At 42.5% G+C, this 17,432-nt stretch overlaps 1 long non-coding RNA gene across 1 annotated transcript in view; it reads right to left on the bottom strand.

The window, feature by feature from the left end:
• LOC107320235 overlaps positions 1-17,432 on the bottom strand; it is a 127,309-nt gene that overhangs the window by 613 nt on the left and 109,264 nt on the right. Inside the window, exons 12-16 of the long non-coding RNA XR_004308934.1 lie at positions 16,784-17,307; positions 14,469-14,599; positions 14,311-14,368; positions 4,193-5,339; positions 339-428 (exon numbers count right to left, since the gene is read on the bottom strand). This is a non-coding gene — a long non-coding RNA (uncharacterized LOC107320235). The remainder of the gene's footprint in view (positions 1-338; positions 429-4,192; positions 5,340-14,310; positions 14,369-14,468; positions 14,600-16,783; positions 17,308-17,432) is intronic.

Genomic DNA, 17,432 nt, shown 5'->3' with positions numbered 1-17,432 from the left:
CTTCAGATCTCTTTTCTTCTCCTCCCTTCCCTCCCATGGGAACAGGAATATTGCCCAATCCTCCCCCCATCTTTTTGCCACTAAGAAATTCCATCAAGGATCGACTCCTTTCCTCCAGCTGTAGGGTTTTCACACTGTATTTGTATTCCAGTCCCGATTTCAATTACCTGGCTAACCTTTTCAATTTTCACAGAGAGTGAGAATCAGAAAACAGCAGGTCCCTTATTATAGCTCACACTGGCAGGGAACGTTTCACTCCCCTTTCCTCCCCCGTGTTTGTAGGAAAGATCTGTCAAATTCAAACAAACTCATTGATCATAACTTGTCTATTTACTTACGCTTTGCTGACTGTTAAGTATTCTGGACCCTTCTGCAGTCCTCTTTTCTGTCCTCTTTCTGGCTTGAATGTGCTGCTTTTCATACCATTTCTGAAAGCCAAGGGGAAATAGTTTCAAGTCTTAGCCCTGGAGCTCGACTCCAATGGGACTTCTCACCAGGGTCAAATAGTGGGGAATGGAAAAGCTTTGCGTTTCAAGAGAGGATGTTAACTGATTTTTGATAAGTGAGACATGATGCTATTCAGTCCTTATTTACAGGTCTCTGAGCACTTTCCAGTGGAGGCTTAAAGCATCACAGAGGGTCTCCCAGGCCAGGGGCAATTCAGGCATAGGACAACACTGTGCTAATCCCAAAGCCACAGCTCTGCCACTGAACTGTGCTGGCCAAAGCTGTCACCTGCACAAGAAATCATGTTCCTCCTCCTTTTAGCAAGTGTAATCTTGCATCTGGGGAGGAAGAATCACATGAATCAGTACAGGTTCGGGGATGACCTGCTGGAGAGGATCTCTATGGAGAAGGCCCTGGGTGTCCTGGTGGACAACAAGTTGGCCCTGAGTCAGCAGTGTGGCCTCGTGGCCAAGAAGGCCAATGGTATCCTGAGATGCATTAGGGGTGGTGTGACCAGCAGATCAAGGCAGGTGATCCTCGCCCTCTACTCCACCCTGGTGAGGCTGCATTTGGACTACTATATCCAGTTCTGGGCTACCCAGTTCAAAAAAAGACAGAGATCTCCTAGAAAGAGTCCAATGGAGGGCCACAAAGATGATTAAGGGCCTGGAGTATCTCCCATATGAAGAAAGGCTGAGTAACCTGGGTCTGTTCAACCAGAGGAAAAGACTGAGGGGGGATCTGATAAATATTTACAAATATATAAAGGGAGGTGGGATGGACCAATGTAATATAGTAATGGCCTAAATTTGAACACATAGCTTCTTTATTGTCAGAGTGACAGCAGCAATGGAACAGGCTGCCAGGGAAAGTCTCCTTGTATGGAGACACACAAGACCCAGTTCGACACCTACCAACCTGTTGCATGGTACTTTCTTTAGCAGTGGGGTTGGACTCAATGAGCTCTTGAGATCTCTTCCAACCACTGAGATTCATGATTTTGTGATTGATATAGATATCATTTCCAGGCGAGAGCTCTGCCTGCCCATCTCTCAGCCACCCACCTCCTCAAATGATTTATTTGACTTTTTAGGGGATTTAGTGAAATAGATTCGCTTCTCTGCAATATCTTCCTCTCCTTATTCTTCCTTTGTTATTTCTGGCTCATTATCTTTGCCCATGTGCGACTCCAAATTAACTTATTTACCCACAGATTTCATATTTCTAAAAACCAGCAGGGGGCCCTTGTAAGGCATTCTTCCAGTTAACAGCAGTTGAAGGCCTTAACCTATGCTGAATAGGCTCTGGGAAAGGCAGCTCATCTGGGACTGTTCTTGCCCTGATCCCTTCAGAGACCTCTCCCAATTGCTCAAGCGAGGCATCCCCACCCACCCATTTAGCATCCAAAGTTCATCACAACCACTGAGCTCCACAACAGATATCGTTATAAACTGCAATAACAAGTTTTTTTCTCAGGAAATCGGGAAGAGGCTGCAGCACTGGATGATATTCCCACTTTATAGCAGGTAAGGCTGCACCACTGCGGTTTACTGCTCACCAAAGCTCCCCTTTGCTTTTCAGGGAGAAGGGACATTTGTCAAGTATTTTCTCCCTGATTTCAAAGACATTTTTCAGAGTTATCTACTGCAGTGCAACTGTGGTTAAAATTATCTACCTCGGTGCAGCTACGGTTCCATTTATCAGCAGGAGAGTGCTGCTAAGCTCCATCTTTAGGCCAAAAGGGTCTGAAAAAGGCAAGGAGCAGATTTCTGCTCTGACATCTACACATGCAGCCTCTAAAGTGTGTTTGCAGACACCATCCCCAGATTTACAGGCCAGCTACTCTGGTAAGAGCCCACTGGAGGTCAGCCTTGTGCTACAAGATCCTGTGTGGGAAGTGAGGCAATGGGATGCTGCGTAAGTTCTACTAATCCAGACCCTAAACCTGCATGTGGGGTGCACAGTGTGCCCCACGAGAGCAGCTCATGCAGACCCAGGGTGCTCCTCAGATCCAAGCCAACTTGTGCCACGGCACCACAGCTGGCCAGTCAGGCTTAGCACTTATACTCCCCTCATTCCATGGCCTGTTCATCCAAGTTGACCTGAAAAATGCACCATTTTCAGGGCTGTTTTCAGTCTTCCAGTTTTGTTTCACAGGACCATAGCATCATAATTACATACAGATTGCATGTTGTGGATGAGAGATCAGGATACTGATGCAGGACTAGCACAAGCATAGGTCCAGACATTTAAGAGCCATGTTCCTTTCCAGAGTCAATAATTAAGGTTTTTATACTGAAAACCAGTGAGTGTTTTAACTTTCCAGTCATCTCCTCCCACCCTGTGAGACAAGCCAAGAGCTCTAAAAACATTCCATGGAGCACAAACTCCTTCAGCTAAAAACTTTGAGAAAATGTGTTTTTCGCCCAAAAGAATCTATGCTTTTACTCCAGAATCCTATGAGTACCACTGCAAAGTCAGCTTTGTCTCTACCAACTGAAATCAGCTCTTCCTGACTCATTGATTTACAAAAAAACTGCAGATCAACATGGCCTACACAGAAAACAGACATAGGAGTGCTCAATTGTTATTTCCTCTGGTCACTGTTCCACCAATCTGTCTGCAACTCAGTTTCTCCATGTTTTACCTTCATGGTGACTTACTTTTCCTCTCTGAAACAAGCAGAGCTGTCCTGCCTTGCCTTCAGTCAGCCCACGTCTGGAAGGAAGGACGCACATCATCCACACGAACTCACTGCAGCTCACAACTGCAGTGAGAGTCAGCACTGAACAAACCCTCTGTGGGCTCTGAAGAGAACAATCACAAGAAGCCGTAGGCATATATTCTGCCTGCTTTGCTGTGAGAGGTAAAGAGCCATTCTTTTTTGCTGTTTTTCTAGCACAGCAATAGGAATATCGATTCCCACCAGTGGCTTCCTCCTCTCTGAATGATCAGTTATCCTTTGGTGTTAAACAAGCAGCAATTATGCATTCCAAATGCCCGGAGAATCACAAGGGTCAAAGCATTTTCTGTTCTCCTGCCTCCTATTCCCATCAATATTGCCATCGGCATGGCCTTGTACATGCCACATCTTCTCAGTAACAAAAAGGCATCCTCAGCCTGTCCATCCTTCACACCTCAAGGAACAGCAAATGACTTTCTAAGGTCTAAAATGCCCTTAAGAGGAATTGGAGTAGATGGAGAAAAAAAAATAGAGAGAGACAGAGTGGATCTCTGCAATAATGCAGTAATGTTGGCTCTCCATAATTTGGTGATAAATCCAGACTGGAATGATTACTTGGAAGATGCAATCCTAAGCAGCCTGAGACTTTGCAACTGCGCTATGACACAGTCAGAAGTAAAGCAAGAAATGGGTAGGAACAGAGATACAATTGGTGCCTTGACAGCATCCATTTCCATACCAGACATCTTTGAGTCACCCCTTCAGTGTGCCCTCTTGCTGCATACTGGACTCTGTGTTAAGAGAGTAGGGTACACTGCGTTCAACAGGATATGGGCAAATTACACACCAATGAGCTCGGGCCAAGGCGACTCCCACATCCTGTTTCTTTGTTTTGTTTGGCTTTTTCCCCCTTATCCTTTGTTTCAATATCATTGCTGTTTATGAAAGAAAGTGAAACATGCCTTCACTTTGTGTTTGGAATGATTTGCAACTGATTGTCCATTACAAATTCATTTGCCTGTTATCATTTTGTAGCTTCACACATAGGACTGGAACACTTACCTTTACCAACATACCAAAGTAGATGAAGTCGTAGCTTGTTACCAGGCCAATCCAATGGTGGAACATGATGGAAGCAGGATCCAGTCTTTCATGTCTTGTCTGATTTGCTCCATTGATTTGCCTGGCGCATTTCAGAGTCAAAGTCAAGACTTGCTCAGCCTTCCTAGAACTGTCTCACTCTTCCCCATCATAGTCCAGCTGCTTATGTTCCCATTGCTACAGGCTGAGTCCATGATGCAGGCATGAACTTCTGCTCTGGACACAACCAAGTGAAAAAACCCTGTAACAGCGAGGGATATGGGCACATCATTCTTCAGTGCAGCTCAGAGGGAAATAGTGCTTATTTTAGCATTTCTAAAACAGAAGGTTTTATGGATATTGGGGTTCTGTTCGTTTGTTTGATTCTGGCAGAAGCAGCTTTTCAATCCATTTATCAAGCTGCCTGCAGCTCCCATTTCAAGGCTGATGGAGGTATAATAAACAACAAGGAGAAAAATGTCCTTTGGAAGGTGTAATTCAGAGTGGTTTAATAAATAAAATAAAGTTGGGAAAGAGCAGAAAAACAGCCCATGCAAATTTTAGCTTTCTTCTGCTCTTCACTTTGTAGCACAGATTTACATAAATGCATGAAGTTGGTTGGACCATTCTTTCAAAGTCATTCTATAAACAGTCCTGCCTATGAATTCATCTGCCTATGATGGCTCACATCTCACCAGCCACTCTTCCAAACTGCCCTCCAAATTTCCTCTTCCACCCAGCTCAGATGACCCGGGATAGCCATCCCAAATGCAATATCTCACCCTTTCCACTGCCCACAGAGAGAAGAACTTGAAGTCTGCAATAGGCTTTTGTTCTCCATAGTGGAGACATTGCTCTCATTGTCACTATGGACTCTTCTCTGTATCTTTGCTGTGTATGTTCTGCCATTTTTCTCTGGGGTATGTCAATGCAGTTACTGCATTTCCTTCTAGTGCATTTGGGATATCCAAGGCTGATAGACATTCAGATCGAATGCCTGGGTGTCAGCTTCACAATTTTTCTTCCAGATGTCACCAAGTTTAATTAAATCACAGCAACTCTTCTCTGGGTCTGACTCTCTGCAGCTTATTTAGGTTAAGGCCCGTGGGCTTCAGCAAATATTAAAACCCTGTTAGCAATAGAGAAAACAAAGAGGAAATTATAGACAGAAGAAAATGCTGAAAGATGAAAAGAAATGAAAAAGGCACAAAGAAGGAGGAAAAAAACAATCCCAAAAGAACCAAAACTGAAAAGAAAATAGGAAAAAAAGGAAAAGGAATAAAGTAAGAGAATGAGAGTGAGGATGAAAGAATGGAAAATCAAGAGAAGGGAATGGGAAGGAAGGATAAAGGCACAGAAGTATGCATAAAGAATAATCGACACTGGTTTGCACTAATGCTTCAACAAATGGAAATGTTATCAACAATAACAGAACCCCTGAGCTCCATAACAATAGGTGGAGTAATACAAGCACCACTTCCAGATTAAACAAACAGTGAAAAGTGGTTGATTTCTTTCTCTTTTCCCTCGTATATATAGAAAATAACCTCATGCACTTACGTTCTGTGGCTCATCATCACAAAAATATAACTGAAAGAATGAAACCACCCTTCAGTGCAGACAGAAAACAAACCAGAGGTCTCAGTGCTTTCTGGTTGTTGCAGCTGGGGCCTATTTTCTTATTTATTTGTTTTAAAATTCCCTGCCCCTTGTACTCTAGAGACCATATCCCATAAAACATCAGGTTATCAAGTTCAGTGTGAATAATTCATGAGATCATTATAAAACATTTACACCAGAACATTATTATCTTCCAATGAAAAAAAAAACAAACACCCAAATACTTAATGTCCTCCAACACTAATGGCAAACCTCTTGTGCCTGCAATGCTCTTTATTGCCAGAATTAAATGAAATTAATCTTCAACACTGCTTTTGTGCCTAATGGCCCTGAATCACACAAGAAACACTCTGAGGTAATATGAGAATACAGAAATATATATGTGTGTGCGTGTGTATTCTGACACATGGACACAGAGGGGATTTCATTTCAGCCTTACCCCCTGAAACACTCTGAGGCATAAGGGAGTTAAGCTCTTATGCTTAAGTGATAGATTCAGTGCATGTTGATGGGTTACCATCTACAACCATACCAGAGCTGTGCATGTGGTGAATAGTTATTGTGACTCATGGAGACAGATGAGTGCAAACACACACCCAAGCCATACACAGAGGGACTGGGGTAGCATATCAGTTTTTCTTTCGCATACTGCAAGGATGCATTTTTCCCTTCATCCGTAAGTCAACATTTGGTTCGTTCCTGCTCCCATTATTACTGCTTACAGCTTGCTTTGAATTGAAAATAATAATTAATTTCAGATTTACATCAGTGTCACCAAACCAGGATTTGGCCTTGCATCTGTGTCCAAAATTAACATTGCCCTCTCTGTCTATAAAGGGTTCTAGGAAAGCATCTCTTATAATGCAAGCAGGACTTCTCCAGCCTGGATAACCATTCCTCTGTCACTTTCCACTGGTGCACAAGGCCAGAGAAAGTGGGAAAATTCCCATGGCCAAACCTTCACCTTGTTCTCTTGGACTTAATCACCACAAAACTCCTGAAGGCTTCAATAGATGCTTACTGAATAATCTTAAAACTGGTCAGCTTACAAAAACCTGGTGGCTTTTCCTCAGCCTGTTGCTTGACAGATTCTAGTTTTTAATAAATCACTCCCCAACTCCCCATCTCCCTGATGGGCATACGTTCATCTGTACAAAAGGAAGGCCAAAGGCTCCTCTTCTTCCCAGCAGCTATTAAAAGGCTCTGCTAGGCAGCACAGCTGGTGCAGCTGCCTTACAACCCAACCAGGAGCAGCCTTGTCCCTCTGTGAAGGCTGCAAGCACATTGCACATGCTGAGCAGGTGAACATGATCCCCAGAGATTTATGACTAAGCTGATGTTAAACAAAGCCACCTGGAGCCCACGGCACTGCAGTTTGATTAACCACACACACCTTTGTAGAAGGATTAGGAGGACTCTATCATTGTGATGTTTGAATCTTAATTGAAAACCAGAAATCTGGTCCCAGAACCGTGCTGGGCTGGGATCTGACAGGGGAGCATCTGCTTTAGGGGAACAGAGAATCTCACAGTTACCTCCTCCATGTCAGCCCAGAGAACACCGTGGGATTGTACAAGTCTGATGGATGCAGCAGGGATGGGGGTTTATTTTTCAATCATCTATGCAGAGCCCATTTAGAAATCTGTCTGCTATATGCGAGTGTCAACAAACACTCATGAAATTTCATCTCTGAATCAATTTGCAAAATAGGAAAAATGCTTTGTGAACACCAGTGTAGCTGTGTAGATACAGCTGCCAACAAATGTCCTCTGGGATGATTCTTGCTATTTGCTATGTTTCTCTCAGCAAGATGTCAGCAACATATGAGCTGAAGATGAACCCCTAAGAAAGTCTATTATCCCCAGCCCTGAAACACAAAGGAGTTCTGGTTCAGGTCTTCCCCCTTGAGTACCTAATTCAGCGGTATTACATGACAATCTGTGATTAAGAGAGTGCTAAGCAGTCTGGATTGCCATGCCCACATGCTCCATGCTGTCCACATGTGGAAACAGTCCCAAGATCTATCCTGGAGTCCATCAGTTACTCTCTGAATCCCCAGAAGCCCCATTCCTGAGCATTTTATCTCAGTGCCAATGTTGCAGTGCAGTGCTGGCATTAGGAAAGCAAAAAGACTGCCCACGAATGGTTATTACTGTTAGCTATGCCATCCAGCAGCTAAAGACCACAAATCGCTTTGCTAGATGTTGTTCACGTCCTCCTCAGATACAAAACTATGACTACAAAACTGAGCTCTAATTTGACACCTTTGGACAGAGTCACTAGAACAGGCTGTGTTTCAGTTCATGCATTTGCTTGCATTCTTCCTAACATGTGAGTGCTCTTCAGTATGACAGCTCCAAGTAAAAGCTAAACCCCACAGCATTTACTTGTCTGTGGAAGGACAAAGGGAGGATCAAGTCCAAGCAGTTTCTCCTCAAATCATGGATCAATCGAGCAGTTCTGATGACGTCACTATTACTGGCAGCAGGACCAAATTCAAAATTACCTCAAATTTGAAAGATTGATTTCCACCACCAGCATTTAATGTCTGCTCTACCTTCCTTTTCCCAGAGCAGCACGAATAAAAGGAGAGGGAGAAGGAGACAGTTCAGATTCAAGTGCAATTTAGCATTCATTTGCATTTTTAAATTAGTTAAGCTATGGTCCGTTGCAAAGCAATGACAGAGAATTTTTGTAATAATTAGTCTGCTGGGAGTGTAGAAATGGCTCTACAGGCAGGTTGTGCTGAAAGAGGAAGCAATGCTCAAACTGGGATTTACACAGGCACACGTACTCCCATTCATACGTGGCCAGATCCAACTCACTGGACACAGATGGCTACAATTCAGACAACTTCATCTGCTCTAGACACAGACTATGGTGGAGAGAAAGGGATGCTTCTAAACAATGATTCATCTTATTCAAAAGTAGAAAACTGAATCAGACCACCTGAGCAGTCAGATTACTTTGACAAGAGTAACTACCTCACACAGCCAAAGACACCAATAGTAGAATCATAATGTTCAGAATCATAACCATCATTAACGTTGGAAAAGACCACTAAGATCCCAAAGTCCAGTCACTAACCCAACATTTAATGCTTCCTTCCCCAGGTGGCAGAACACGGCAGCACTAACTCTCACTTTGCTTGTTGGTAGGAAGAGAACACTTGGGACTAAACACCATAGAAACACTGTGGGCTCAACCATCTTGAAAGCAATTGTCCGCCACCCATTAGCTACTCTCACACATCAGTCTGAGTTCATTGCCAGCTTTTAGAGCAGGGCAAGTGAAGGACATCTGTTTCTCAGTGTGACTGCTACTTCTTGCTTAAGTTTCCCTCTGGGTGAGCTGAAGCACAAGAAACACTGAGTGAATTTCCCAAAGCACAAACTCTTCACCTTATCTGAAACTTCAATACTAAGCATACTCAAATTTCTCCAGTTCTGTCATTGCTTTGCCCATCCTCCTTCAAAGTAACAACATTCATTCCCAGCAACTCACCATCAGGAATCAGCCAGTCCTATATATCTGGCACGGTGATGCAATACCCTCAGTGAGGACAAAAAGCTAAATGATAAGGAGACCAGAGCCCATCTCTAACCACTGCACTGGCTAAAATATTTCTAGTGTTTCATTACAAATAGTATTTGCTTCTGTCCATATTCATTCGAGAGATGCAATGAAAACTGAAGCCAAAATCACTAAGAACATAGAGCACAAACGCTTGAGTTAATGTCACTAATTATGTACTTATCAGCCCCAAGGGGATCAACAATTAAAGGGATCAACAATTCAAAGAATACACACACTGAACTGTTTTCTTAACCTATGCTACAGAGAATTGCACGTTCCATTCAGAGTATTTACAAAGGACTGGGCTTAGGGCTTTGCCACTGAATGGTTTGCTATTCTTCAAGCATAACATGGGATTACAAATTGCCAACATTTTACAGACACTGAGTTTATAATGATGTGTCATCTGCGTATCCAGGAACCAGCCATCTTTGAAAAGTTTCACTTGTAGTCTCCTTCCAAAGTCACCATGACTCAATAATCATTCTACCTGCATCAAATGCATTAACTCCATGACAGCAAAAATTGAGACCTCATTATTCTGACAACAAAGCGAGCGCGACTGGATTTCCCCCAAGGAACCCAAACCTTTATGGTTACGTTACCGCATCACTGAGATTTTGTAGGTATTAATCATCAAGTTACATTTTGTTTCAGCATGAATTTAGGTGGCTTGGTGTAAGATACATGTTGATGAGAGAAGGGCAAGAACTTAAAAGCTAAAATAAACATATGTACTATGTGTAAATATACTCACATTAAGGATATTGGCCCAGACCAAAACATGTACCACTCTACATCCGTAGTCTCTTGTGCAACTTTTGGGTCTGGCACTTCATTTTTCCCTTGCAAAGGCTGTGATATGTTGTGTTACCAACTTGCCCAGTCAGACTGGCAGGTCTCAGCTACAAGAAATAACACTACCTTAGAAAGTCGAGGTTTCTTGCTTACTCACCCAGCATTCTGCCTCTAGTCCTGTGCCTAAATTGCAGGGCAAATACTTCCTTTTCCCTTAGGATGTCCTTTTGTTCTTCCTCAGGCAGAGAATTGTTATGGTCATTATGCTTTACAGCTGTGTGGTAAGGTCTGGAAAGGGCTTTTTTGGCTTGCAGCATACAGAGATGCAAAACAAACCTCCTTTCAACACTGCTGCACATTTAGGTTAAACGAAATCCTCTCAAAATCCAAAACATGTTTGTGGATTTGCCTCAGTACCTGGGAGTGAATTCATTCTAGTTTGTTCCTAACATTTCTCATAAAAGCATCATCTTGGAAAGGAGTCCATATTCACACAGAACCAAGCTGATCAAAACTCAGACTACAGACATATCCGAAAACATCCACAGGCTTATAAACATTTACTCCCTGCTGGTCCTCTGATTACAGCGGTGTCTTCCCTGTGAGGTACAGAAAAGAGATGGAAAGAAGACAAAAAAGGAGTTTCATTGTTGACCTGCTTCATGGGATAGGTCTGTATTATAGCCCCAGTTTCAAAAATATTGAATTTTTAGAAGGCTCTTTTGTGGTTTTTTTTTCCTGGAATATCTCTAACCATTCAAAGGCTGCCAAAGTAGTTACATGACATATTTCCTTGTTAAGCTTCTCTTTTGGTTAATGTGGCAGACAGACTGGGCACCACCCTGCCAAAGGGGTCAATTCCATACCCTCAGACCTACTCCAGTTGAGGAGCAATTGTCTATGACTTTGTTTGCTGTGAATTTCCATAAGTGCAAGCAGATTCAGGTAGCCATAGTTCTGCAAAGTACTGCTCCATAAAAATAAGATCCTGTTAAACCTACACCTCTAGGACATCCCTCCTTTGAGATGGCCTATGTCTCTCTATTTTACAGGATAAAGGCTTGAGAGCTCATTCTCTTGAGTCTAATGCTTCCACTGTGTTATCTGTATTATCTGTGATTGTCTTGAAAACCCAGCTCACCCTGAGGCCAGCTATTAGCATCTTTCAGCATTACAACAGCTTTTATTGTCCCACTATTTCACATGCATCCTGTCAAGACAGCAGATGAACGAGTTACCAGGGGGTAAGCTTGAGTATAAATTTACAAGGCCTCTACTCCATCATAATTGCCTGTATTCATATTCTCATTCTTCATGTTCAACCAGATGTACTTGGAAGTGATTCGTCCTCAGGATAAAAAAAAAAGAGGGAGTTAGTTGCTTTGCCTCTGCTCTGTAGGAACAAAGAAAAGGCTGTCCTGGAGCTGCTCGTAGTGAAGCTGCCATCCAAGGAGGTCACCCACTGATGCTCCCTGCCTAACTTGTTCTTCCATCTGTAGCCCCTTCCCATCCTGCCCATTCCACACCATTAGACATGTTTGGGGGGGAGGGAGGTGGGGGTGGGAAATGAAGTCAACTATTTAATTTGAAAGAGAATTTTCATCCCAGAAGCTGAAGTATTTCAGCTGGAAGGAAACACATTATCAGGGAAAAAATACTGAATGGGATTGTCTACACTAAAATTATTGACACTGTATGTATGTGAGCAACCATCCATAAAAGACACGCAGTATAAATCAGTAGAAGACTCTTGTCCAAGCCCAGCTGCAATATTTCTCCAGAGACACAACATAAGAACATTTGGCTATCTGCATTTTTGCATATGCCTAAAAACCTTTTGTTAGCATGACTATGATGTCTAGTGGGTACAATTGCTCACATTTCCAGCTGATAATCAGGTCAGCAGAATCTCATCTTTTGTATACGGGCTCTGATTCTTTTTATTATTTAACAGATTGATCAAGAAGCCCTTAATGACTCCAGTGACTATTTTGTTTTCAGTCAAGCATCAAATAACTGAAAACAGTAAATACTCATGATTTCAGATGACAATTACAACTAGTAAATAGCAATAACAGGCAGACAATCATTAGAAAACTTCTCATCCAGTTAGAGGAGGGCACATATAATAAAGCTCGTTGTCAGAGAAATAAGCCATGAAGGGCACCCATCCTGTAATTTGCCCTTCTAACCTATGGTGGGTGCTATTTCACCCAGAAGGAGAGTAAAGCTAAAAGAAAGCTCCAGATTGTACGCACTCGTACCTTACTTAGCATTTAACTGTTATATGAGAATATTGAGTTCAGTGATCTTCAGCTCACACCAGTAGGACTCTACCTTATTCTTTCTGACTGCTTACCCATTCTGTCAATGCTGAAACCAGAACTGCTCCATAATGATTTGTGAACGCTGTACGATAGTATGATGCCCTAATTACTGTGGTGCCTGTTGTATTCATGTTAGATGAACTGAAAAGTGGGGAGAGAATTCATGAGGAGAGTCAGATGTTCTGAGGAAAAATCTGGCTCAGTGTGTACTTCCTACTACTGCCAACTTTGGGATGTTAAGAACCACATCCAGGATATGAAAAAGGCTGAGCATCACAATACCAAAACCATTTGCCTGTGGTCTTGCATCAGCGAGGCTGAGATGTGGCTGAGAATGGATTTCTATTCTCTTTTAACTTCAGCTTCCCTATGGCAAAAAAACAAACAAACAAACAAACAAACAGGAGGAGGAGAAAATACAAAGATGATACACAAATCTTGGGCTGGATTCCCTTTCTGGCTTATACAGACATAAAAAACATACAGACATGGATAAGTCCATTAAAAGAGAATTAAAATGTATTAACGAATTTGCATTGCTGAAGCAATTGAAGGTTTGAAGGGCATAGCCATAAAACTGATTTCCCCTGAATTTCTTCTTCTATACTCATTAACCATCTGGGTTAAATCTCTTCCTTGTTCAAGTTTCACCAATAAAAAAATGATTCATCTAAATGCTTTAGAGTAAGTAAGGTTTTGCTCCAGTGTAGAGGTAAAAGCTAATGTGGCTAATTGCAACAATTACTGATATTCAAAGACAGATTGGATAAGCCGTACCACAGAGACCCGGTGTGGCTTACCAAGAGTCACATGAATCTTCAAAACATCAGACTCAAACACTCAGAGATGGGAGAACATCACTGATAAAATATGCTTGCTCTATCCTTATTCTCTAACAGGTGTTATGACCTCAGATGGAAACTGGGTACTGCCCTTGCTGGTCTGAAGCAGTACTGCTAATCTTCTCTTCCTAGTATTTCCATCTGCTGACCATGTAGAGATACACTTCTTTAGGGACAATTCATAGCTGCTGCCCCTCAGCCCTGTGACTGATGCTGTCAAGGGATGCCAGAGGCTCAATGGTCAATTGTTTACAGTCTTATCTTTACCACAAACATCTGCATAATCCAAGTCGGACAAGAAAACAGGAGAAGATCAGGTGGAGAAAGGTGATCGAACAGAAAGATCTCTTCATTTCTGCTGATGTCCTTGGGAACAAATAGGGACAAAACAACATAAAAATTGCCTGGCCCCTGGCAGAATGATTCCAGAAGTTTTGCCACAGACTGGAACTGTTTTGCAAGAGCGACAGAACCAATCCCAGTACGCCAAGTTTTAACATTTTATGGCAGAATAAGGCTGAGATCCTATAGGAGTAAAATAACCAATTGACCCATAATCTATAAGAGCAACAATGGAGAATAAAATTTCCAGTATAATTGGTTTATAAATCATTCCTGTGATACCAGGACCTGGCAATTTATTCTGAACATTTGAGCATTTATTCTCAGGAAATGCTGTGGTTTAGCTATATTTAAACTCTTTGGCTGGTGCTACCGGGGGAAAGATGACAACTGTGTGCAATGATTTATTTCTCCACTTTACTTGGATTGTGAAAGTGTAAAGACACAGCCCTGAGAAAGCACTCTATCCAGTGGGCAGTGTGCACTGTGCACTGTGCAAACACTGTCCTTCCTGGCCCCAGCGTGCTGCTGTGCTAGATTTCCACTCAGAACAGCTGGTAATGGGCAGTCACCTTCATCATCCAAATTTACTCACGTGTATCTCCTGTTTCTCATGTCACGAGGTCTCCTTGTGCCACGCGTTCATATCTCTCCTGCATTACAGGAATTTTAGCATATGATTAGATGCTCTTGGACAAAGAAAACCATCAGAGACGTTTCTCATTGCTGCCAGGTAGGCTGGTTATTCCTTACTGTCCCAGTTTGGGATGTACAGCCCTCATTACTCAGCAAAGGAAGCATAAACACTTTCTGGATGTGGCTTCTGGAGGCAATCCTCAACATTAACAGTCTTCTTGCACAGTGGGGTGAGGTGGGGCCCACACCTGAAATGGGACAAAGTTAAGAATCAGCATTTAAAGTACATTAAGGCAGTATTATTTAAGCAGTAGCTTAGCAGACAAAAGGAAAAGATCCTGCCTTTCTCCAAGGAAATAAATGGAGACACTTGCCAAACCTTTCCCACATTCACATGTCCAGGACAGGCAGCGTGGCTGACAATTTCCTTTTCCTGAGGCTTATTTCCACTTTCATCCCTCCAGGAAGCAGTAGCAGAGCCATCACTCAATCTCTGCAGCTGTTCTGCTCTGTGCCAGAGCAGTGACCTCAGTGACAGCAGATGGGAAGCGATACAGTAATGTCATCCCCGTGCCATAGATTTAAAAGGACAAACCATCCTGTATGAACAGCTTTTCATTAGCAGAATTTCACAGAAAAAAATAGCTGAAGTTCAGGAACTGTCATATGCATATCCTAAGCAGAAAGAGGGACCCAGGTACTTTTATCCTAATGGATGATGCTCCTAACATATAATACAGCACTGAAATTGTTGAAAGGGAGGAGGATGGAAAGGTAAGATTTGGCACCACACTGCTTTCCTAAGTTATCAAAGGCAATCTGAAAACGTTGGGCTCTGGTTACAAATTTGATCATGAAAACATGGTTCTTGGGGGAGGAGAAAGAAACCGGAATTTAAGCTACTTTTCCCCATGCTTTCCATAAGTATAAAGCAGCTGAGCAAACAGCAATGGCCCTAGCCTTGGTAGCAGAGCCTCAGCCCAACCATTTGATCACATGAACTGACAATTAAATACAAGTCACAACATATGTACCTTCTCCAGACAGAACTGGTCTCTGTAGCACAAAGACTGCTTAAATGATAACGAGTAGTTATGAAGAAATTAGATGAGTTCCCATTAGCTACATGTGTGTAAAAAAAAGGCAGAAAGAGGCTTAAGGAATGAACTTGAGCAGAAATCCTCAAGTACATCCTATTGCTTTCAGTCAGCAACCTCACAGGCATTGACAGTATTCAAGTTTTTTGATTTTCTAACACTTGTATAAGCTTCGATCCAAGCTAAGATCATGGAGAACTTATCAGAAGGAAGGATCCATACAGAATAGATTATTAAATGCCCATTGTGGACACTGCTGCCCAGAACTGTATTTTTTAAAGAGAGCAATACTGCTGGTGTGTCTCTTCCAATCAGCCTTTCAAACGAATATTCATGTAAGTAGGAGCTGTAGCCTCTCTATTGAAGTGACATCTGACAACATGATGGGTTGTTATAAATATATAACTTGCACAAGTGTAACCAGTCCAGCTGTGTAGGGTAGGTCAGAGCACTGACTTACCATGCCCTCTCTAATGTAGTTCTTGCTACCTCTTAGGTCAGAAAGACCCTGTTTAAATGCAAAGGCACTCTGCAATTGCAATCTGCAAGACAATGAAAGAAATATGCACAACGTAGGTTGCTGACCAAGCAGAACTTTGCCAGAGTAGGATATGGTTTTAAAGGCTTACTCTGAGGGCACCAGCTGTTTTCTTCTGTCATTTAGCAGTAATTTAGAAAACACACACACAGTGCAAGAAAAAGCCAAGAATAAAACCTGAAGATATTTCACTTGCAAATAATGAAAGCAGGAAAATCTGTGAGTGTCCAGGCAGGATGCTGATGATGGAGAGATGTTCATCATCATATGGGCTATTTTCCCAAGAGGAATAGCCTATTTTCCAGTAGGAGGGGAAGAAATACCAGTTATTTTATCCTTTCTTGATAAACGAGAACTAAAGAGGCTGATCTTCAGTACTTGCCTTTTCTATCCATTATTTCCTATGGCATTTTTTCCTCCTGATAGTGCAAAGAGTAGCTGCTATTTGCAACATTGTAAATGACGGTTAATGCTTAGATTAAATGTGAGCTGGGAGGCAGAGAAGGATTAAATGCAGAGATGATACTGTTTTAACAGACTGCTGGCCTTTGCTGTAAGTGAGCTATCAAACTTATACCCAACAAAATCCATCAGGAGAACAGCAGCTTTGCCAGCAGCCATTACAAAGGGGACAGGGAAACATTTCAAATCAAGGAGAATAACTTCTGTTGGGATTAGACAAATTCACAGATGGTAGAAATATCAGTAAATACAATCCCAAAAGACTGATTTTTTACTCTTTTTTTCCTAATGTGGGCTGCATCATGACAAGCACAGGGAATGGCAGTGACCCTTACCATGGCTATATGCAGGAGGTCAGCATGCAGCAAAGTGGTTGCCTCCAACACATTGAATGTAGAGCCAAAGTGGTTCCAGCACAAGGATTAGTTTCTCATTTTCTATCTGCTACGAAGCTTGTGATGGCAGCCACGTGGGAAGAGCCAATTACACTTCTGCTGATGGTTGCAGCATGCCCTGTGAAACGCTGCATCCCTTCAGTACCTCACATCAAGGACTGCAAAAGCTGGGTCAGAAAGTCTGAGCTCACGGAGGAAAATCTGCGTTGCACCAAGTCACAGGAGCAAATTTGCACCTCATGGAGCTCTCACAAGTTCTGAATCCCACCAACACACAGAAAAAAAACCACATAGCCTACCTTATTCCCTTAATCTGCCCACTTAAGCACAATTCAGGCTGCTGCACTGTGAAGAGAAGCACGAAAATGTCAGGACTGCCACAGTGGAACAGAGCAACAGAGCAAGCAGCAGCAGGGACTGATTCAAAATGCCAGCTTTGAGACTTGCTGATGCAAGGTATAGCTCTGGAGGTGAACAAGAAAGAAACAACTTCTTGCTTCTGCTTTCTTGTTCCTGATGAAGTATTACTGCCCATTCAGATTCCCTCCACATTCTGATGCTCAATACAGTTATTATTCCACCCTCAGCA

This window comes from Coturnix japonica, chromosome 13, assembly GCF_001577835.2.
Source record: "Coturnix japonica isolate 7356 chromosome 13, Coturnix japonica 2.1, whole genome shotgun sequence".
In the NCBI taxonomy this organism is placed as follows: Eukaryota; Metazoa; Chordata; class Aves; order Galliformes; family Phasianidae; genus Coturnix; species Coturnix japonica.
The sequence above is the reverse complement of the archived record's forward strand: the minus strand, read 5'-3'. Positions and strand labels throughout refer to the sequence as shown.